Source organism: Schistocerca americana, chromosome 9, assembly GCF_021461395.2.
Source record: "Schistocerca americana isolate TAMUIC-IGC-003095 chromosome 9, iqSchAmer2.1, whole genome shotgun sequence".
Classification (NCBI taxonomy): domain Eukaryota; kingdom Metazoa; phylum Arthropoda; class Insecta; order Orthoptera; family Acrididae; genus Schistocerca; species Schistocerca americana.
In genome coordinates, this window is record NC_060127.1 from 31,849,842 (window position 1) to 31,874,052 (window position 24,211).

The following is a 24,211-nucleotide window of genomic DNA, read 5'->3' on the forward strand; positions in this document are numbered from 1 at the left end:
GATCTGAAAAATGGGCCAATGATTCCTTTGGAAGAAATGGCGGCCCAGACCAGTACTTTTTGACGATGCAGGGACGATGGGACTGCAACATGGGGCTTTTCGGTTCCCCATATGCGACAGTTCTGTTTATTGACGAAGCCGTCCAGGTAAAAATAAGCTTCGTCAGTAAACCAAATGCTGCCCACATGCCTATCGCCGTCATCAATCCTGTGCACTATATCGTTAGCGAATGTCTCTCGTGCAGCAATGGTAGCGGCGCTGAGGGGTTGCCGCATTTGAATTTTGTATGGATAGAGGTGTAAACTCTGGCGAATGAGACGATACGTGGACGTTGGCGTCATTTGGACCGCAGCTGCAACATGGCGAACGGAAACCCGAGGCCGCTGTCGGATCACCTGCTGCACTAGCTGCGCGTTGCCCTCTGTGGTTGCCGTACGCGGTCGCCCTACCTTTCCAGCACGTTCATCCGTCACGTTCCCAGTCCGTAGAAATTTTTCAAACAGATCCTTTATTGTATCGCTTTTCGGTCCTTTGGTTACATTAAACCTCCGTTGAGAACTTCGTCTTGTTGCAACAACACTGTGTTCTAGGCGGTGGAATTCCAACAACAGAAAAATCCTCTGTTCTAAGGAATAAACCATGTTGCCTACAGCACACTTGCACGTTGTGAACAGCACACGCTTACAGCAGAAAGACGACGTACAGAATGGCGCACCCACAGACTGCGTTGTCTTCTATATCGTTCACATCACTTGCAGCGCCATCTGTTGTTGAAAATTGTAACTACTGTAATTTCGAAAGTTTGTCCGCCTGAAAATGTACTGTTGTCCCAAGCATATTGCAACAAACGGTGTATTTCTATCGCTGCTCGTTTAGTTTTTATTGCCGTTTCAAATATACCGGTCATTTTTGAAACACCCTGTACATTTACTATTAAAAAAAGGCCCAAAAATTTTTAATATAGTATGTTTCAATACTTTAAACTTTGCTGTTTACAACGAAGAAGAATACGTCTTGGAGCAGTGTTTCTTAATCATACAAGAGTTGTAACTATGACTTATTCACCATTACAATTTTACATGCGTAGTAAAATATTTACTAACCCAAAAACTTGGAATGATTCGTTTAGTCCCACCTTACGCTGTAGACCTGAACGCGCTCTTACGGTTATTAATATAAATAACTGCAATTGCACAAAAATTACCTTTTTTAATTTTTACGCATGTTCTGACAGTAATTTATATGGATAGTTCAAACAGTCCACCCTGTACCTCAGTACACACTGCGCAGCTTCTGATCAATACCCATCCGTCGTCCACCCCCTTCCCCCCCCCCCCCCCCCCCCCCCACACACACACACTCTGTTATGCCTTCCTTGGATACCCTTTGTACTACTTTGCATTACTCTTTTTAAAATTTTAACTAACTATTACTTCGAAATACTACGACCGGGTGCCTGCCGCGGTGGCCGAGCGGTTCTAGGCACTTCAGTCTGGAACCGCGCTGTTGCTACGGTCGCAGGTTCGAATCCTGCCTCGGGCACGGATGTGTGTGATGTCCTTAGGTTAGTTAGGTTTAAGTAGTTCTAAGTTCTAGGCGACTGATGACCCGAGATGTTAAGTCCCATAGTGCTCAGAGCCATTTGAACCATTTGAACTACTACCGGTTTTTGGCTCTTAGGTCATTTCGTATTACAGAACTTAATGTAATACTCGTTTCTGTATGACCACTCTCTAAAGAGCGGTTACAAGAGCACGTCAGAATTCTGTCGCTTTTTGTGGGATGCGTCAGTGACTGAGGCTATTAGCTCAGGTCTAGTACAAGTGGATTGACGTAAACCATGTCTGCAGTATCCCCTAATATAGCAACCAAGGGCTGTCAAGTTAGGCGAACGCGTTGGCCATGCAACATGTCTTCCTCGTCCTATGCAGTGTCCCCAAAATCACGCATCAACACCGCAGCGTGCTGGGGCTCCGTCAGACTGGAATCAGGTTCCTAGGCGCGCAGCTAGCGGTGGACTGTCCAGCATTTCCGGAAATGTCACCTGCAAGAATCGTAAGTAGGCTGCTGCAGTAACCAAGGCAGCAGTATTAGAGATCCTACAAGATGATTAACCACAATTTCCGTCCACATCTGTAGGGACAACCTACGTCGGTGAGATCTAACATGCTGGTTCTCATAGTCCCAGACGTGGCTGCTTCTGCTGCTAAAATACAACAGTAAAAAAGGCCCCATCCGTAAATAAAACATGTATGTGGAAGGTAACATCATACACTCTTTGGTGCACGAGCCACCACACAAACAGCATACGATTTCGGTAACCAGCTGGTCGTAAAACCTACAGTCTTTCAACGCACTATTAACGTAGGTTGTACTCCTGCAATACTCTCCATAAAGATACTAGAGCTATTCCCATCACACGGGCTGCAGCTCACGATTATTTGGACGTTCATTCCTAAATCTGCAGATCTCTTCACTTTAGGTAGGGTATAACATGGTATCTGTTCTTTCGGACACCTCCGAAAGAACAGATACCATCGGTGAGCATGCAGATCTCTTATAATGAAATGATAATTAAATCAAGACACTAAGCTGTCGACAGGCGTTGATATACATCGAAGGGGACAGTTGAAAATGTGTGTCCCGACCGGGACTCGAACCGCGATCTCCTGCTTACATGGCAGACGCTCTAGCCATCTGAGCCACCGAGGGGACAGAGGATAGTGCGACTGCAGGGATTTATTCCTTGCACGTTCCCCGTGAGACCCACATTCCCAACTTACTATCGACACACTACATGCGTAGTGCCCCTGCCCAATACACTAATTACTCGCGGCAGACAGTCTTACCGAGTCTCGTAAGAGGTCGGGCAGCGCGTGTGCATCCAACACAGAAGAAGAAGGTCAATGGCCGGTTAGGCCTAACTATGTAAAGATGGTATCTGTTTTTTGGGACATGTCCGAAAGAACACATACTCTCTTGCGGGACTCGGCAAGATTGTCGGCCGCGAGTAATGAGTGTATTGGGCAGGGGCACAACGAATGTCGTGTGTGGACATTAAGTTTTGGATGTGCATCTCACGGGGAGCGTGCAAGGGATAAATCCCTGCAGTTGCACTATCCTCCGTGCCCTCGGTGGTTCAGTAATTACAGTACTACTAACTGAAAGGAGATTTTGCTTGCCAGGAGTTAAGAAACAATCAATAAACACGGAAGGCACCTAAATCCCAATGGAAACAAACCAAATTAGTTGACTATATTTGTCATATTAATTTAGTTTTCGGTAAGAAGCTTGAACAGAATTTTATCATAAAAAGCAGACCTTAAGGTTTCAACCCCATTGCACAACAAAGCAAGGTCTAAACTTACGGTAGCTTAAGACGCAAAGCGGAAAAATATACGGTATACAAATACTCAGCAGTACACTACTACTGCATTCCATCCAGCGAACAGGATAAGAAGGTCGCCAGCACAGCTTCCACAAAGGGAATTTTAAGATACAGGAAGAACAAGGTAAATGGTGGCCACAATATCCACTACTGGCCATTAAAATTGCTCCACCACGAAGATGACGTGCTACAGACTCGAAATTTAACCGACAGGAAGAAGATCCTGTGAAATGCAAATGATTAGCTTTTCAGAGCATTCACACAACGAGCTGACATGAGGAAAACTTCCAACCGATTTCTCATACATAAACAGCAGTTGACCGGCGTTGCCTGGTGAAACGTTGTTGTGATGCCTCGTGTAAGGAGAAGAAATGCGTACCTTTGCGTTTCCGACTTTGATAAAGGTCGGATTGTAGCCTATCGCGATTGCGGTTTATCGTATCGCGACGTTGCTGCTCGCGTTGGTCAAGATCCAATTACTGTTAGCTGAATATGGAATCGGTGGGTTCAGGAAGGTAATACGGAACGCCGTGCTGGATCCCAACGGCCTCGTATCACTAGCAGTCGAGATGACAGGCATCTTATCCGCATGGCTGTAACGGATCGTGCAGCCACATCTCGATCCCTGAGTCAACAGATGGGGACGTTTGCAAGACAACAACCATCTGCACGAACAGTTCGACGACGTTTGCAGCAGCATGGAGATCGTGGCTGCGGTTACCCTTGACACTGCATCACAGACAGGAACGCCTGCGGTGGTATACTCAACGACGAACCTGGCTGCACGAATGGCAAAACGTCATTTTTCGGATGAATCTGGGTTCTGTTTACAGCATCATGATGGTCGCATCCGTGTTTGGCGACATCACGGTGAACGCACATTGGAAGCGCGTATTCCTCATCGCCATACTGACGTATCACCCGGCGTAATGGTATGGGGTGCCATTGGTTACACATTTCGGTCACCTCTTGTTCGTATCGACGGAACTTTAAACAGTGGACGTTACATTTCAGATGTGTTACGACCCGTGGCTCTATCCTTCATTCGATCCCTGTGAAACCGTACATTTCAGCAGGATAATGCACGACCGCATATTGCAGGTCCTGTACGGGCCTTTCTGGATACAGAAAATGTTCGACTGCTGCCCTGGCCAGCACATTCTCCAGATCTCTCACCAAATGAAAACGTCTGGTCAATGGTGGCCAAACAATTGGCTCGTCACAATACGCCAGTCCCTACTCTTGATGTGCGACTGCTACGGTCGCAGGTTCGAATCCTGCCTCGGGCATGGATGTGTGTGATGTCCTTAGGTTAGTTAGGTTTAACTAGTTCTAAGTTCTAGGGGACTAATGACCTCAGCAGTTGAGTCCCATAGTGCTCAGAGCCATTTGAACCATTTTTAAGTTCTAGGGGACTGATGACCGCAGCAGTTGAGTCCCATAGTGCTCAGAGCCATTTGAACCTACTCTTGATGAACTGTGGTATCGTGTTGAAGCTGCATGGCCAGCTGTACCTGTACACGCCATCCAAGCCCTGTTTGACTCAATGCCCAGGCGTATCAAGGGCGTTATTACGGCCAGAGGTGGTTGTTCTGGGTACTGATTTCTCAGGATCTATGCACCCAAATTGCGCGAAAATGTAATCACATGTCAGTTGCGGTATAAAATATTTGTCCTATGAATACCCGTTTATCATCTGCATTTCGTCTTGGTGTAGCAATTTTAATGGCCAGTAGTGTAGGTATACAAGCAGATGGCCTAGTTATTAATTGATATCTTGAAACATTAGAACTAGCGGACTCTTGGGCTGCTTGGACTCTAGTGAGTGATGCCAAGATATCTGGAAAAATCCTTGTTAGCGACTTTTGTATCCCAAAACTGCCGGACGATATGAGGTGGATTAGTCCCAAGTTTTGCGACCGAATACAGGACAATGGAACCTTTAAGCGAGAGCACAACTCGTCTGCGTCGTAGTGAAATTCCGTTTGCCAAACCAAGAAAGACCAAATAGAAAAGGAAATGCACAGAGGAAGTTGGTCAGGCGATGCGCAACAGCTAGTCCGAGCTAGGACTAATGTAATCGTGGGGCTGCTACCTGGCACGCAAACCACAGGTCAGTACATTGAAATAACAATGTTGAAGATAGCTTACAAAGATCAGATGTAGCAAAAAGGAACCCACTACACAATTTATCATACGATATTGACGTATAGCCGATGACAAATTCAAAGCGAAATCTGAGACGCAATATGTGCTGACGTTTGAAGACACAAGAACAACATTGTAGTTAATAACGAGGCCTACTTCCGCACTAAGGTAAAAGGGAAAACAATTAAATATAATACCAGGTGAGACTACATGACCTTGTAAGGGAAAAGGTTGTGACCGTCTCTAATTAATAAATCCTGAAAGCTGTGTACGAAAAAAATAATTATTAGTTGAGCGTGGTCACTGGAAAGGAAGTCTAATGCTATGTGTGTGTTTATAAAAAAATTTATTTGATCACGTTGAATGCCTTTGTTGGCAAGATGAAGTACGTGAAGGTTCTGGTCTCTGACGTTTGATAGAAGGCCGTGTTGGGAAACCTGTGGGGTAAAGCAAATAATAATTTTTTAACAACGGTAATTTATTTAGTCATTTATCGGGGTAAAAGTGTGTAGCAATTGCAGGGAAGCTGGGACACAGCAACTGATGTACCCCTATGGTGGAAGTATCAGTTTAGTATTTTCAATCCCAGACACATATCAACACGGAAGGGGGCATGGTTTAAATGTTAAAGGGAAGCTGAATGGGTAAGCGCATTTGCTAATAATTAACATAAAAATTACAGATCAGTCTCTGAGCGCGGTGGCACGCATTACGCATATGCAATCAAGTCCCCATCAAACAAAGCTGTTTGGTAAAATTTCCAGTGCAACGAGGATTAATTTGCTAGAGTAATCGTTCTAATAAGCTAGAGGGAACAAAGCGCAGAGACAGAATAACGAAACAAAAAGTTATTGATGGGAATTTCCATTGCGTGTTGCCGCTCGTGTTTGACTCGACCAGAGAGGAAAGACCTTTCAATGGTACGGCCCCAGCGTGCGCGCCGGGGTGACTGGTATTTGCCGCGCCATAATAAAGCAGCAGTGGCCCTCGGAAACACAATATCGCCCGTGCCGCCGGTGACAGGCACATACTGCTGCTAATGAAACTCGACGAATGGCCTTTGTCCCGCCAGCGTTCGTGTGTACACGCCAAACACCCGTATGCACCTCTTTCGTTAATGGCTATCGAGCAAGTATTGCTTGTTTGGAATGTGCTAGGGTTTGTGTGTGTGTGTGTGTGTGTGTGTGTGTGTGTGTGTGTGTGTGTGTGTGTGTACGTGATTTTGTTTGAGTTTGCTGCAATAAAAGCGGCAACGCATCGTCACAAGCAGAGGTAAGGATGAACATACGGCAAAGGGTAAGACTTTGAACATAGCTGCTAAGGTTCAGTGACCGTGTCAGAATTATATTGTAACAAATAAGCCCTCGGTCACAAATATTAAGTCAAAATTGACCTCGTTTCGACGCCACTATGAGCGTGGTCTTCAGAATTAGACTAACTGTGCTAAAACATTAGGTATATAGTACATTAATAAAATTAAAGTTTGTGAAATGATAATTAAGTGGACACCCTAGCTGCAAACAAGCGTTGATGTACTTCATTGGAGACATGTTGAAAATGTGTGCCCCGACCGGGACTCGAACCAAGGGATCTCCTGCTTTCATGGCAGACGCTCTATCCAGCTGAGCCACCGTGGGCACAGAGGATAGTGCGTCTGCAGGGACTTATCCCTTGCACGCTCTCCGTGAGATCCACATTCCCAACGTGTCCACACCACTACATTCGTAGTGCGCCTAATAGATGTTTGCCCATCATACTCATTACTCGTGGCAGATTAATCTACCAAGTCCCGTACGAGTTCGGGCATAGCGTGTGCGTTCGCACAAGAAGGTCAATGGCCGGGAAGCCATATTTTAACTATATATGACGGTAGTATCTGTTCCCGAAAGAACAGTTACCGTGGATGACCATGCAGCTTTGCTAGAAATGAAATGATAATTAAATGGACATCTATTAGGCGCACTACGAATGTAGTGGTGTGGACATGTTGGGAATGTGGATCTCACGGGGAGCGTGCAAGGGATAAGTCCCTGCAGACGCACCATCCTCTGTGCCACCGGTGGCTCAGATGGATAGAGCGTCTGCCATGTAAGCAGGAGATCCCGGGTTCGAGTCCCGGTCGGGGCACACATTTTCAGGATGTCCCCAATGAAGTACATCAACGCCTGTTTACAGCTAGGGTGTCCATTTAATTATCATTTCATTTCTAGCAAAGTTGCATGGTCATCCACGGTAACTGTTCTTTCGGGAACAGATACTACCGTCATATATAATTAAAGCTTGCACTGGCTGGAAAAAGAAGCAGTACTTGACAAAACACATACTAAAAAAGGATCTAAGCCGGAAAGGCGACGTCATGAACACTACTCAGATGGCGAGCCGCTAAGGGCTGCTCGTACTGTGAACAAGGGTTCCAATAAGACTGCGGTGCCCACTTTAGAAAGTGTGGGCAAGTAAACATGGTGTTGCTACGAGCGCCATCTAGTAGCCGCAGAAACAGCTAGGGTACTGTACATTCAAAATTAGACACATAAAATTGTGATTCAGCTGATTCAGGCATAACGTTATTAATGCTTACGTTATGCCTGAACCAGCTGCATCACAATTACTTACAGTTAATTAAAACTATCCTGCTGCATATGATGGCCCTTCTCTGGCCCCTAGCAGGTCTTCCAGCTTCTTTTTCACCTTCCTGGATGTTTGTCTTGCTTTCTTGGCCATATTGGATGCAGACCTGTCTGCATCGGCTATCCTCATTTTATCTCAATGTTGCAGCCCAGAGATCATATTTTCACCAGGATTAACTTCCAGCTTTTTCAGTACCCAACTCTTTCCAGTATTACCACAATTGAATGTAATAAGAGCATCATGAACTCATAGTTTCAATGTATGCATGCCTACAAATACAGTTTTAGGAAGACGGTTCCAAATTATGCTGTGTAAACATTCATTTAGGTTCTGTGTCTACCCATGCAGACATTTCCTTAGAAGGTCAGGATGAGCCAAGTCTCTGAAAATAGGTTTAATTGCTGTAATAAAAGTAGCAGGAAGAGAATTCTGGTGAGAATAAATATTCTCCAGTTTCCTGCTCTTTACTGTATTTGCACCACGAATTTTCTCCTGATGAACACAATCCATGACATGGCTTATCATCAGTAGAGGACTTATGGAAGAATATGGCTCTAACATCTCTTTTCATTGCCTCCAGATTTTCTTTATTTCTTCTAATTGCCTGCCCATAGTATACCTGCAAGTTTTCTATTTCAGTTTTAGTTAACCGACTCTGTCCGGTCAATTATTTTCCATCTTCTAATTTTTTTTTCCTCTCATATCAACAGTTAGTTTTCTCAGCATTGTTCCCAAACGGTTTTGAACATGGCCTACACATTTTATTTTGCTAATAATGGCATCTCCATATGGCTTAGAGTTCACCACATTGTTGTATGCCTTACTGTCACCATCGCCCAAATATTTGGTGTACCGTACGCCTCTTGTTTCTACGGAACGATGAAATATTTGTTGTACTCCATGAACTTCCATACCACCATATGTTCCTCTAAAATTAGCCACACCGTTGTGTTCTTTATGTTCATTGACCTTACAATCTTTGCAATGTTGTTGTTGTTGTCATCAGTCCTGAGACTGGTTTCATGCACCTCTCTTTGCAGTATTTAGACATTATTTACACATCTAACACTTTATCGGTGTCTATACTCGTGGCAGTCACTACTCCATTCAGAGAAGTATGTCCTCTTTTCTGACAGCGTCCATCAAGTGCAGCTGCAATATCCGAACATCCATCATTTTCTTCCACTGCTTCCCTAGCAGCTAGTTTCATGATTTCCTCACTGACCTCACATACAGCTTTTTCTAATATTGCAGTCAGTTTTTCAAATTTATTTTGTGGTTGATGTAAGTTCATCACTGAACAGAAGCAGAGCTCGTTATGTTTGCAGATGACACAAGTATTGCAATAAATAATATGTCAAGTGTAGCTCTAGAAAGATCTGCTAATGATATTTTCATGGATATTAATAAATGGTTTAAAGCCAACTCACTGACATTAAACTTCGAAAAGACTCACTATATGCAATTCAGAACCTGTAAGAGGTTTCCACCCAGCATATGCATAAAATACGAAGAAGAGCAGATAGAAGAGGTTGACAGTCTTAAATTCCTGGGATTACAACTTGATAATAAATTCAGTTGGGAAGAGCACACCACAGAACTGCAGAAACGCCTTAACAAATCTCTATTTGCAATTCGAGTGTTAGCAGACATAGGCGACATAAAAATGAAAAAGCTTGCATACTTTGCCTACTTTCATTCCATAATGTCATTTGGTATAATATTTTGGGGTAACTCTTCAAGTCAAACAAAAGTTTTCAGAGTCCAAAAGCGTGTAGTACGTATTATTTGTGGAGTAAGTTCACGGACGTCCTGTAGAAACCTCTTCAAAGAACTGGGTATACTAACTGCTGCCTCTCAGTATATTTACTCTTTAATGAAATTTGTCCTAAATAATATATCTCTTTTTCCAACAAACAGCTCAGTTCATACACACAATACCAGAAACAAAAATGATCTGGACAAGGACTTAAAAGCACTTACTTTAGTTCAAAAAGGGGTCCACTACTCAGGAACACTCATCTTCAATAATTTGCCAGTAAACATAAAAAATTTAGTTGCAAATAAAGATCAGTTTAAAAGGAGCCTGAGAGACTTGCTAGTGGCCAACTCCTTCTACTCCATTGACGAATTTTTTAATAGAAACAAATGATGTATTGTAGATATTCATACTACTAGTATTGTTATTTCAGCTTTAAAAAAATTAAATAAATTGACATGTTCCACATCCACGAGGATCTCCTCAGCACGGATCTATGGAACGAAAAACTAATCTAATCTAATCTAATCTGAAAAAAATGTCCTCCCTGCAGCCAAGCCCTTGCCAATGGATCGTAAGGCATAAACTAATCTAGTATTGATCCCATAAGGGCCACTTGCATCTGGTTTTGAGGAACTCATAAATGAAATCACAGCTCAGCATTTAGTGCACATTAAATCCAAAGCAATTGCTAAGCCTCTTCTCCCACTGGCACTCTTGCAAATTTTCACTCTCTCTGACTCACCTAACTGTCTACATTGTACAAATTTAGAAATTATATTCTATAATATTCTCAAATTTATAATAATGTTACTGCACCCCTGGTCACTTACAGTAAGTTCGTTATAAGTCTCCTGAAATGGTGAGAGCTTCTTTGATGATGTACTTGTTGAAGAATTACAATTAGAAACACCCTTGTCAGGCGACATAACCTCTTGTACAGAAATCTTTCTAAACTTGTTTCCTCTAAATTGTCGTTTCTTGAAAATGCCTTTACGTTTCGTCATCTTCAATAAACACAACGAAACACACGTAAACAAGCACTGCAAACGCAAGTATAAGAACTACTCGACAATCACACTTGAACAAAGCAAACAGCGTGTTTGAAAGCATGTTGTTTACAAACAGCAGAAACAATTGAATACCGACCGTTGCATTCCCAGGATAGCCAACACAGTCTGGAGTAAAAGAAAATCCCTAACGTGCAATGTAGTGGATATAAAGATCTGAAACATATGCAGAAAAGTGGGAGACAGAAAAGTGCGCGTGGCACATAAACACACGTGGTAGGAAAATGCTTTTTAAATGCTTGAAAAAAAATTTTTTCAGGAAAATCCTTTTCAGAGTACTTAAATAAAACCTTAATCTATCTAAATATGATGAAAACCAGAAGTCGATATTTTTCGACCTGAACCATGTTGTATTCCCCTTAAATCAGGCAATTTATGGGATCAAAAAACCTCCTTGCATAACGTGACTTCCACCGAGAAGGACCAACAGCAAATTCAAATAGCCATCACCACTCATATGTTCCGTCTTTAGATGACACCCCGTGTCCACAAATATTAAATAGGCCGAACGTTTAAAAGGCTACCAGTCACTCCCTGGCACGTCAAGGTCGGTTGAACGGCACGTACTGTCAACGGGCTCTGCGTTGCTCTCCCTCCGATCCGCCGTTAACTACATGTCTGATCAGCTGCCGCTGCTCACTGCCCAGCGCGACTCCACCACGCCCTCTGGTGCCACAAGCTCCGAGCTGCGAGAAGTCACGTACACTAGGCGCACAGGGCCGAAATAAAAAAAAGGAAGTCTGTCATTTCTCAACCTGCCCCACCAAACCAAAATATCCTCACCTATAAGCAGCCTTCTGCGACCGACTCTCATTGACTTGGGTAACGTGCACACGGAAGACTTTGCCGGTGCGTAAATCGCGAACCACGAGGTTAACTGGACCCACCACTCTGAAAATTGTCGCAGGAACCGAGGACTTAGCTCACTGGTGATCCGTAACTCCACTTTTCGAGCAATATTAGTATTTGTGAAAAAACACCCTGTGCCCGATTGCTAGATTATCGTGAGTGATTTTGATATTACGCCTAGCCCAGCTCCAGTTCTGCTGTATCACTTCCGTCTTCACTTGTTCTTGAAGCAAATAACTGATCGACCACAAGTTGGCAAGAGATGAACTGACTGGGCAAGCTAGCATAATGGACACCGGAGCAGCCTTCAGGGACTCTTGTTGAGTGGTGTTAAAGGCAAAACTGAGCCACGGCACCAACATGTCCCACTTCCTGTGAGCCTTACTGTGAAAGATGATGAGTTCAGCCTTTAAGCTGCTGCTCACCAAATCAGCAAACGACGGCTGCGGTTAATGACGAGTTTTGGTCACATGCTTACTACCAGTGTCAAAGCAGAGCTATTGAGCCACGGCTGGCTCCCTCTCTGAATTCCCGACCCAAATGCCGGGCGTATGCCACTTCTCGCGGTTCGGAGCTTGCGGCGCCAGGGGGGGTTGTGAGTCGGGCTGGGCGGCGAGGGGCGGCAGTGGACGGGCGTTTAGTCGGTGTTTTGAAGCAGGACCGGAGCCCGAGCCAAACGGGGCCCGTAGGCAGTATGCGTCGTTGACCGATCTTGCTTGCCATGAAGTGATTGGTGACCTTTCAAACGTTTTGTCTATTTAATACACTGACGCGCCAAAGAAACTTGTATAGGCATGCGTATTCAAGTAAAGAGATATGTTGACAGGCAGGATGTGGCGCACCGGTCGCAACGTCTATGTAAGACAACAACTGTTTGGCGCAGATGTTAGATCCGTTACTGCATCTACAGTGGCAGGTTATCAAGATTTAAGCGAGTTTGGAAAGTGGTGTTATAGTAGGCGCACGACAAATGGGACACTGCATCTCAGAGGTAGCGATGAAGTGGGGAAATTCGTGTACGACCATTTCACGAATATACCGTGAATATCAGGAACTGATAAAACATCAAATCTCCGACATCGCTGCGGCCGCAAAAGGATCCCGCAAGAACGGGACCAACGACGACGGAAGAGAATCGTTCAACATGACAGAAGTGCAACCCTTCAGAAAATTGTTCCAGATTTCAGTGCTGCGCCATCAAGAAGTGTCAGCGTGTGAACCATTCAATGAAACATCATCGATCTCGGCTTTCGGAACCGAAGGCCCATCTGTGTACTCTTGATGACTGCACAACACAAAGGTTTATGCCTCGTCTGGGCCCGTCAACACCAACAATGGACTGTTGATGAGTGGAAATATGCTGCCTGGTCGGACGAATCTCGCTTAAAAATTGTATCGAGCCGATGGACGTAAACGGGTATGGAGACAACTTTACGAACCAAAGAACTGGATAAAGGCACAGGTCATCGCCGTTTTCAAGAACGGACGTCGAACAGATGTGCAGAACTATAGACCTATATCTCTAACGTCGATCAGTTGTAGAACACGTATTATGTTCGAGTATAATGACTTTTCAGGAGACTAGAAATCTACTCTGTAGGAATCAGCACGGGTTTCAAAAAAGACGATCATGTGAAACCCAGCTCGCGCTATTCGTCCACGAGACTCAGAGGGCCATAGACAAAGGTTCCCAGGTAGATGCCGTGTTTCTTGACTTCCGCAAGGCGTTCGATACAGTTCCCCACAGACGTTTAATGAACAAAGTAAGAGCATATGGACTATCAGATCAGTTGTGTGATTGGATTGAAGGGTTCCTAGATAACAGAACGCAGCATGTCATTCTCAATGGAGAGAAGTCTTCCAAAGTAAGAGTGATTTCAGGTAGGCCGCAGGGGAATGTCGTAGGACCGTTGCTATTCACAATATACATAAATGACCTTGTGGATGACACGGAAGTTCACTGAGGCTTTTTGCGGACGATGCTGTGGTATATCGAGAGGTTGTAACAATGGAAAATTTTATTGAAATGCAGGAGGATCTGCAGCGAATTGACGCATGGTGCAGGGAATAGCAATTTAATCTCAATGTAGACAAGTGTAATGTGCTGCGAATACATAGAAAGAAAGATACCTTATCATTTAGCTACAATATAGCAGGTCAGCAACTGGAGGCAGTTAATTCCATAAATTATCTGGGAGTACGCATTAGGAGTGATTTAAAATGGAATTATCATATAAAGTTGATCGTCGGTAAAGCAGATGCCAGACTCAGATTCATTGGAAGAATCCTAAGGAAATGCAGTCCGAAAACAAAGGAAGTAGGTTACAGTACGCGTGCTCGCCCACTGCTTGAATACTGCTCAGCAGTGTGGGATCCGTACCAGATAGGGTTGATAGAAGAGATAGAGAAGATCCAACGGAGAGCAGCGCGCTTCGTTACAGGGTCATTTAGTAATCGCGAAAGCGTTACGGAGATGATAGAAAAACTCCAGTGGAAGACTCTGCAGGAGAGACGCTCAGTAGCTCGGTACGGGCTTTTGTCAAAGTTTCGAGAACATACCTTCACCGAAGAGCCCAGCAGTATATCGCTCCCTCCTACGTATATCTCGCGAAGAGACCATGAGGATAAAATCAGAGAGATTAGAGACCACGCACAGGCATACCGGCAATCCTTCTTTCCACGAACAATACGAGACTGGAAAAGAAGGGAGAACCGATAGAGGTACTCAAGGTACCCTCCGCCACACACCGTCAGGTGGTTTACGGAGTATGGATGTAGATGTAGATGTAGATGTAGGATCCTGCATGTCAGCAGGAGACTGTTCAAGCTGGTGGAGGCTCTGTGATGGTGTGGTGCGTGTGCAGTTGGAGAGATATGGAACCCCTGATACGTCTAGATACGACTGACAGGTGACACGCACTTAAGTATCCTGTGTGTTCTATTCATGTCCATTGTGTATTCCAACCGACTTAGGCAATTCCAGCAGGGCAATGTGACACCCAACACGTCCAGAATTGCTACAGAGTGTCTCCAGGAACAATCAGAAGAGCTGGCGTTCAGTCTCCCAAGACATGAACATTATTGAGCATATCTGTGATGCCTTGCAACGTGATGTTAAGAAGAGATCTGACCCCATCGTACCCTTACCCATTTATGGACAGCCGTGCAGGATTCATGGTGTCATTTCCTTCCAGCACTACTTCAGACACTAGTCGAGTCCATGCAACGTGGTGTTGCGGCACTTCCGCGTACTCGCGGGAGCCATACACAATATTAGGGCGGTGTACCTGTTTCTTTGGTTCTTAAGTGCAGTTGTGTGCACGGGGTGTTACCTAAAGACGGAAAACTTGAGTGATCTTGGCTATTTGAATCTGCTGTTGTTTCTTCACCGTGAATGTCACATCCTGGAAGGAGCTTTCCGATCTGAGAAATTGCGTGATTTTAGTCGTGTTGTGACGGCAAGCTCAGACAACCTGTCACATATCCCTCCCTGCATAAGATAGTCCGTAGGTCGATTGAGGGATCTGTAAGAATGCTAAACCCAATCTGAATTCTCCAAAGGGGCTTTTAGAGACTTCCCACGAGGAACTCTCGATGCATAAGATTTTTATTGGTTATATAGGGTCGCTTGCTCGTACGTGTGTGGACAGTGAGTACATATTAGTCCTCGTGGATGCCTTTTTTCGTTTTTGTTGGCTCATTCCGAGTATAGGAGTGACTGTTCCGGTAATTATCCAGTGTTTGTCAGAAATTTTTATCTGTTTTCGGGCCACCCACAACGCTTGTTAGTGATAATACACCTGCGTTTGCTTCCCGAGTATTCGAAATGTTCTGCTTTGACAGTGGAGTTAAGCACGTTACCAAAACTCCTTATCACCCGGAGGTTTCGTTTTCTGAGCGGGTGATCCGCAGCTTGAAGGTTGCGCTTGTCATTTTTTCACAAAAAAGCTCAGAGCAAGTGAGACATGTCGGTACGGTGGCTCAATTTTGCTTTTAACACCGCACAACACGAGCGCCTGAAGGCTGATCAGATGTCCTTTATGCTAGCTTATCCAGTCGGTTCTCCTCTTTCCAACCTGTGGTCGATCAGTGATTTGCTTCAGAAACAAGTCATCCCGGAATTGATACAGTAGAACTGGAGCTGGGCTAGGCATAATATGAATACAGCCCACGAGAGGCTAGTCATACCCATCAATCACGGGGGAGCTGGGGGGGGGGGGGGGGGGCGGGGGTAGATAGTTCAAGGCAAAGGTTGGGGACAGGGTGTTTTTCGAAACCCTAATGTTACTCGAAAATGGGAGTTGGGGTTTCTGGGACCTTAAGAGATTCTCAGCTTTGTGAGTCTGGTTAGTTCAGGATTTACACACATGCAATGCCTTGCACGTGCTCGTTACCCATGGAAAGAGAACCGGGTGTAAAGAGCTCCTTAAAGGTCGAAGGGATTTATGTTTGGTGGTGGACTGCTCTCGGTCAAACACAGATCGCATTCCTTCCCTATTACACACACATACAGCACGCTTACTGATACTACATGCTCCATGCATGTGTCTGACAAGCAGGCATTGATCGACAAGTTACGTTGCTACCTCAGGGACGGATTTATGTCGATAAAAAAAGTGGTTCAAATGGCTCTGAGCACTATGGGACATAACAGCTGAGGTCATCAGTCCCCTAGAACCTGGAACTACTTAAACCTAATTAACCTAAGGACATCACACATATCCATGCTCGAGGCAGGATTGGAACCTGCTACCGTAGCGGTCACGCGGTTCCCGATTGAAGCGCCTAGAACCGATCGGCTACCCCGGCCGGGTTATGTCGATAGTAGGTCGGTGGTCATAAGGTTATGTGTGATCAGTGTAAATTACGTAGCAGTAAGCGACAGCAGATCTTTAAGACTGTTCGCAGATGATGCAGCTTTCAATAAGAATTCCACAAAACAATACCGGTGTGCAGAATGACCTGCAGTAGATCGATGAGAGGTGCAGGATCTGGCTGATGGCCGTGGATGTTTGTAAATGTAAAATGTTGCACAAACATAGGAAAAGGACACTACTAATTTACAACTACAGTACTGAACACTTATGACAAATAAGCGGAAACAGTAAACGAGTTTACCGTAAAATGTTTTTGCGGAATGAGCACATACAACAAACATTGGGAAAAGTAGATGCCAGACTGAGACGCACAGGAATAATCTTAAGGAAATGTAACTCATCCACCAAGGACGTGGCATGCAAGGGACTTATTGGACCGATTCTTGAGTATTGTCCATCCATAGGGGATCCTTACCAGTTAAGACTGATAGAATAGATAAAGAAGAGCGATGTTCTACAATTGTGGATTAAAGTTAAGTATTATATCATCTACGTACTTTATTTGCAATTATCAAGATATTGTCCTGTTCCAGACCTCACGCCAGTCAGCGTGTAATTAAACGCGTGCATTTCGGCCTCCTCTAGCAACACAGTGTTGGCTCTTCTGCCAACACTTCAAGGATTACTATCGAAATTTTGAGAGAGCACTTTCCGAACAGAAAGAAACAACATGTTACTTCCTCCCACATACATCTCGCGAAGTGACCACGATGAAAAAATTTGAGGAATTGGACCAAATACGGAGGCCTACCGATAATCATTCTTCTCACGCGCCGTCGCGACTGACACAGGAAAAGGTGGGGAGGGGGGGGGGGGGGGGGGGGGTTGAGACACAGTTAGTGGTTGGAGAAATATCCTACGCCACAAACCGTTGGGTGGCTTACGGAGTATGATGTAAATGTAGAAGTAAGCCTTTCAGTGACGGAGATCTTAAACTTCATCACATATTACACTAATACACGTGAAACTGTAATACGACTGATGATGGCAGTTTTCTGCCGAAAAGTGTTTTGCTTAAATCGTAACTAACAAGTGATAGAGTGAAGCCTTGCACGGCAGGATGACATTACTGCTGGTAAACCTTTCGGATTATCAGGTCGTTGTCCACGAAACCCTCCAGTTCCTAACGTTTCGTCCAGAACTGCTCTGGATGTCTTCAGAGGCGTTGCTTCTCCCTTGAGGCTTACTGACTGGCGGGTCGAACGTCTGAGAACGACATATATAGTGTAGAAAAAGGGGATGTGGCCGGAGTCACTCGTGATAAACAGAAATGATCGTTATCAAAAATAAAACGTAACTATCAATTGTCGTCATGTGAAAGATAAAAAAGATACTGTATACCGATTGTGTAGAGCTACTGTTCATATGTCTGTAAGTTCCATGGTCTCTTATATCCTATTAAAATCATCTCTATGTTTATATATTTTTTTACCTGGAAGTCGAATTAAAGCGTACAAAGCGGGCTTTCGGGATAAATGGCTACTCGGGGAAAGAAGTAAATAGAATTCTACGACCAAATAACGAATGCTGAAGGGCCAGCACCACTTTATTAAAAATGTAACAGATCAGATCGGAAATATTTTACAGAAATATGACATTCGACCGGTTTTTTGAGAAACAAACAAGTACTCTGATCTGTGAAGGATATATGTCCTTCCCTGTCAGCATGTGCCGTATATAAATTACCTTGTACGTGTGGTAAAGTTTATAGTCGAACAACCAAGAGAAGCGTGAGTTGCTAAAGGAACACAGAAGTCCTTGCCGACTAGGAATAATAGACAGATCGGGTGTGGCAGAGCATGCTCTTCAGCCACAAAGTCACGAAGCGAAGTTTTCTGAGACCAAAGTCTTATCTACGACGACGGACTATTATTATCAATGCTGTTTGGAGAATCCCTTGAAATATATAAACATAGCAATGATTTTAATAGGAAAGAACAGACCATGAAAGATAGCGACATATAAACAGTAGTTCTGCACAATCGTTAAACACTTTTTTATCTTTGACAAGACGACAATCGATAGTTGAGCTTTATCTTTGACAAGGATCATCTCTGCTTATCACGTGTATCTCTGGCCACGCCCACTTTTTCTACAGTATATACGGCTCTCTCAGGCGTCGGACCCTTCAAATGTGTGTGAAATCTCATGGGACTTAACTGCTAAGGTCATCAGTCCCTAATCTTACACACTACTTAATCGAAACTATCCTAATGAGAAACACACACACCCATACCCGAGGGAAGACTCGAATCTCCGCCGGGAGCAGCCGTACAGTCCACCGTCCGACCCTTCAATTGGGAACACTCATCGGAGGAGCAACGCTTCCGAAACTGCCCAGAGCAGTTCCGGAGGAAACGTTAGGAACTGGAGAGTATAGTGAACCTCGGCCTCACACGCCGAAATATTTACCAGCAATTAGTAAGAAAGGGAAACAGTCTGGATGATTGACTGATCTGGCCTTGTAACACTAACAAACCGACATTGCTGTGCTGGTAATGCGAACGGCTGAAAGCAAGGGGAAACTACAGCCGTAATTTTTCCTGACGGCATGCAGCTTTTCTGTATGGTTAAATGATGATGGCGTGCTCTTCGGTAAGGTATTCCGGAGGTAAAACAGTCCCCTATTCGTATATCCGGGCGGGGACTACTCAGAAGGACGTTGTTATCGGGAGAAAGAAAACTGGTGTTGTACAGATTGGAGCGTGGAATATCAGATCACTTGATCGGGCAAGTAGGTTAGAAAATTCAAAAAGGGAAATGGATAGGTTAAATTTAGATATAGTGGGAATTGGTGAAGTTCCGTGGCAGGAGGAACGAAACTTCTGGTCTGGTGAATACAGGGTTATAAATACAAAATCAAATAGGGGTAATGCAGGAGTAGCATTAATAATGAATAAAAAATAGGAATGCGGGTGTGCTACTACAAACAGCATAGTGAATGCATTATTGTGGCCAAGATAGACACGAAGCCCATGGCTACCACAGTAGTACAAATTTATATGCCAACTAGTTCCGCAGATGACGGAGAAAGTGATGAAGTGTATGATGAGATAAAAGAAATTATTCAGATAGTGAAGGGAGACGAAAATTTAGTAGTCATGGGTGACTGGAATTCGATAGTAGGAGAAGGAAGAGAAGGAAACGTAGTAGGTGAATATGGGCATCTCGTGGTCGTGCGGTAGCGTTCTCGCTTCCCACGCCCGGGTTCGATTCCCGGCGGGGTCAGGGATTTTCTCTTCCTCGTGATGGCTGGGTGTTTTGTGCTGTCCTTAGGTTAGTTAGGTTTAAGTAGTTCTAAGTTCTAGGGGACTGATGACCACAGATGTTAAGTCCCATAGTGCTCAGAGCCATTTGAACCATTTTGAATATGGAATGAGGGTAAGGAATGAAAGAGGATGCCGCCTGGTACAGTTTTGCACAAAACAACGAAGTAAGAAGTGACCGAAGCAGTAAACGTTTATTTCGTAGATCTAATTCTTTCGTAACTCCGGCTACAAGAACTATGTCGTCAGCAAACTTTACTACTGGATGCCTTGCGTTCCCTTCACGATACGGATCTGTTGCCACAGCCGCGTGGTCTCTCATCTGTTGACTGCATACGGCGCTGCGCCGGGAACACAGGCCACCAGGTGGGCGCTGTCTTCGCCCCGACCAACAGCAAACACTTCCTCTGGGAAGGCCTGGCAGGAAGGACGCGCATCCCGACTGCACCAGCTGCGTTCTACTTGGCAGCGCTCCCGTGGAGAGGAGAAACAGAGAGAGGGTTGGCGGGAGATGGGAGGGGGGGGGGGGGGAGGAAACAGCAGCCCCGATATCGACGGCGGACCGCTACAAATAACGTGACCGCGTATATTTTATGGCTGTTGTTTGTTTGGGGGCGTCGTTTAATTTCCGGCGGAATGGAGCCAGCTAGCAAGCGGTCTGCCGTGGGGCCACGGCGTAAACACCGTACAATGGCTCTGCAGTTTTATTATAGTTTCCGGCCGCCCAAAGGCCGATAACTCTACCACACTATTGCAAAATAGCCCGGAGGAACACCGAAGCCGCCTCAGAGCTCGATTTCTGAATACAGCCTTCTAGATAGCTTAATATACGACTTTATTTATGACGACGTTTCGGGCACTGGCATCATCAGGTCTAAAGTCACAATTTGTAAGCGATGTTCATTGTCCGATTTAGGAAAACCTATGTGTAAGTGGGGCGTCAGCAGAAATTAGCACTTGATATCGCACTTACAAACATAGCCTCTTGAAGGTGACACTGAACATGGATTTACAAGTTCTATGTTTGATCTGACGATGACAGTAGCCGAAACGTCACTGTAAATAAATACACTGGTGTTTAAATTAAAACATACAGATATTGTGCGAGACTGCGTTTATTTCGCAACAAAACAGTATAAACAGGTGATAGTAAAGTAGAAACCGTGTAAAGAATACAGAAAATAAACAACTGCAGCATGGATAAGTGCAGACGAAAAAGTTCTTCTTTTTTTCAAAATTATCGGACTTGCGCACACATTCCGACAACTGGATAATGTGCTCAGGATCCGGTGCGACCACCTCTGGCACCAATACAGGCCTGGCAGATGGTTCAAATGGCTCTGAGCACTATGGGATTTAACATTTGAGGTCATCAGTCCCCTAGAACTTAGAACTACTTAAACCTAACTAACCTAAGGACACCACACACATCCATGCCCGAGGCAGGATTCGAACCTGCGACCGTAGCAGCAGCGCGGTGCCGGACTGAAGCGCCTAGATCCACTCGGCCACAGAGGCCGGCCAGGCCTGACAACGACGACACATTCAGTGAATGATGTCATCAATGTCATATTGAGGCAATAACGCCCATTCTTCCTACAGAGACGCTGGCAAGTCTTGGAGAGTGGTTGCTGGGTGCTGAAGTTATGCAACCCGTCTCCCTAGTGCATCCAGACATGCTCTATGGAATTCAAATAGTGAGAGGGAGCAGACCATGCCATGCATGCAATGTCTTCCTTTTCCAAGAAAACGTCATCCATCCGTGCTCTACTACGACGAGCATTAGTGTCCGTCAGTACGAAATCTGGGCCGAAAACACTTCGCAACTACCGTACATGGGTTCCAAAGATGGCGTCACAATACCTGCAGCAGTTAAACCTTGCCTATTCTCCCATACAATTTCATGGAGAGGTGTTCAAATAGTCAACATACGCCTGCCCACACCATTAGGGATCTTCCTCGGCATCGATCTCTTTCTACAATTTTCTGGTCCCTACAGATAGGAAACCGTCGAGAATCACTCCCCGGACCAAATCGGGACCTATCTGTAAAACGAACATTGGTCCACCGTTCCACCATCCAGGTGCCAAATTGACGGCTCCATTCTAGATGTTTCTTTCTGTGATGACGCGTCAAAGGTACACATACAATAGGTCTCCGACAAAAATGGCCACTCTATCGAAGCTTCCTTTACACCGTTTGCCTAGATACAACACGTCCAATGTCAGATACAAGTTTCCGTGCGGTAATAAAGCGATACCGTCGTGCCCTTACACCCAAATGAGGGCCTTCTCTTTCTGGTGCCACTCGTGGTTGGCTCCGTGTTTGTTTTCGGGGTACAGCTTCGGTCTCCATAGACCATTGCCTCATCCGAGAAACACCAGAAAGATTCCCATTAAGCCATCGGGACATATCAGTTCGCCACTGTCCTGCTATCATTCTTCGTGTGGCCCTCCTCCGCAGTGTATCTGGTGGGCGTCTTCTCTGTGCCATACTGCACAGTCTGTGGCTGTGTACACAGCGATTGTGGATGTGGGACTACCCGGCAAACATTACCCTCTTTGATAATTCTCCTGACGTCATCCTCCGCGATGTTGTCTATTCACCGGAATGCCATCCCCCATGCAGAATACGATCGTACTGACATCTGATGACAGTTCGTATTATTATATCCTGAATTAGATTAATTTTGGACACCAGTGTATACTGAGTGATGTAGACAGTTTTATTCACAATGTCCACAGCGATCGCAGACCCTTTCAGGAAACGTATTTTCTTTTATTATTATTCTTACGCTCTAAGAAAAAGAAACGACACACCACGAAGGAATTATCCAGATGGGACACAAATTGGCAGACGTGATGTACATGCACAGATAAATAAATGATTACTATTTCAGAGAATTTTGATGGTTTATTCAAGTGAAAGAGCTTCACAAATTGAGCAAGTCAGTAACATGGTGGTCCATCTCAGCCACTTATACAATCAGTCTGAAACGCCCGCTAAATCACGCAGGCCTGATCAGGTGATTAGGTTTGTGGAGAGGGCCAAGAGAGTTGCAGTCACATTCATTTCACAATTGTAATTTATTATCATTTAGTTCACGAATACACTTTTGAAAGAATTAAATTTGCTTCGCGGCTGAAGGCCTCCAAACAGATGCTTTAGAATAAGTTCAATTTTGAAAAGACATGACACAGTTAAATTTAGGAATAAGATAAATCGTATACATATATGAGATCACCATGCGGAGCGGCTGAAGGCCGCTGGATTAAATATTCTGGGCAGAATCGGAGAGGAAAGGAATATGTGGAAAACACTGACAAGGAGAAGGCACAGGATGATAGGACATCTGCTAAGACATGAGGGAATGACTTCCATGGTACTAGAGAGAGATGTAGAAGGCAAAAACTGTAGAGGAAGACAGAGATTTGAGTACATCCAGCAAATAATTGGGGAAGTAGGTTTTAAGTGCTACTTTGAGATGAAGAGGTTGGCACAGGACAGGATTTCGTGGCGGGCCGCATTAAACCAGTCAAGAGGCTTGATTGAAAAGAAAGAGAGAAAAAAAACGAACCTGGTGAAGTCTGAGGAATTTGATGGCTCTACAACTATTTTAAAATTTATCTGGGTAGCATGACCGTGGTATCATGTGTGTGAGTGATTACTATTGTGTGTTTGAAATCACGGTAAGGCAGGTGTCAAGTAATCACGTATTGGTAATAGTTACTGTATTTCATACGTGTTTTGCATTTTCCTTGTAGATGATACAGTTGGTTGCATTTCTGTGTAGATCGTCTTGTATTTGCCAATGCCTATCTGGTATACAGTGAAGACTTACCTAGTAGTGAATTCTAAATAATTACTGTACGCCATTCTGCTTGTAATTATATTATTTTACTGCATTATTGTAAAATAATCTGTGGGTAGAAGGAAGATACATGATTTTGTTACAGTTTTGCAAATTCATTTACCATTAGGGAACAGGTTGTTATGTTATTTCCTTGCGCTTCGGTAAAGTTGTTGCCGGAAGGAGTTTTTCTTTATTTTCTGGCAGACTGAACTATGTGCCAGACCAAGACTCGAATCCGGTACCTTTGCCTTTCATGGGCAAGTACTCTACCAGCAGAGCTACTAAAGCACGACTAACGACCCGTCCTCACAGCTTTGGTTCTCATGTTTTGGAGGTGTTGTGGCGGATATAAAGCTGTGAGTGCGAGTTGTGA

General features: G+C 44.5%; 1 protein-coding gene and 1 non-coding gene across 4 annotated transcripts in view; both read left to right on the forward strand.

The window, feature by feature from the left end:
* The window catches only part of LOC124551002 (connectin-like), a 750,563-nt gene that overhangs the window by 593,550 nt on the left and 132,802 nt on the right, over window positions 1-24,211 (forward strand). The gene's annotated exons all lie outside the window — the stretch shown is intronic.
* Trnat-ugu lies at window positions 7,589-7,663 on the forward strand. The gene has a single exon. It is a non-coding gene; the product is annotated as a tRNA-Thr (tRNA).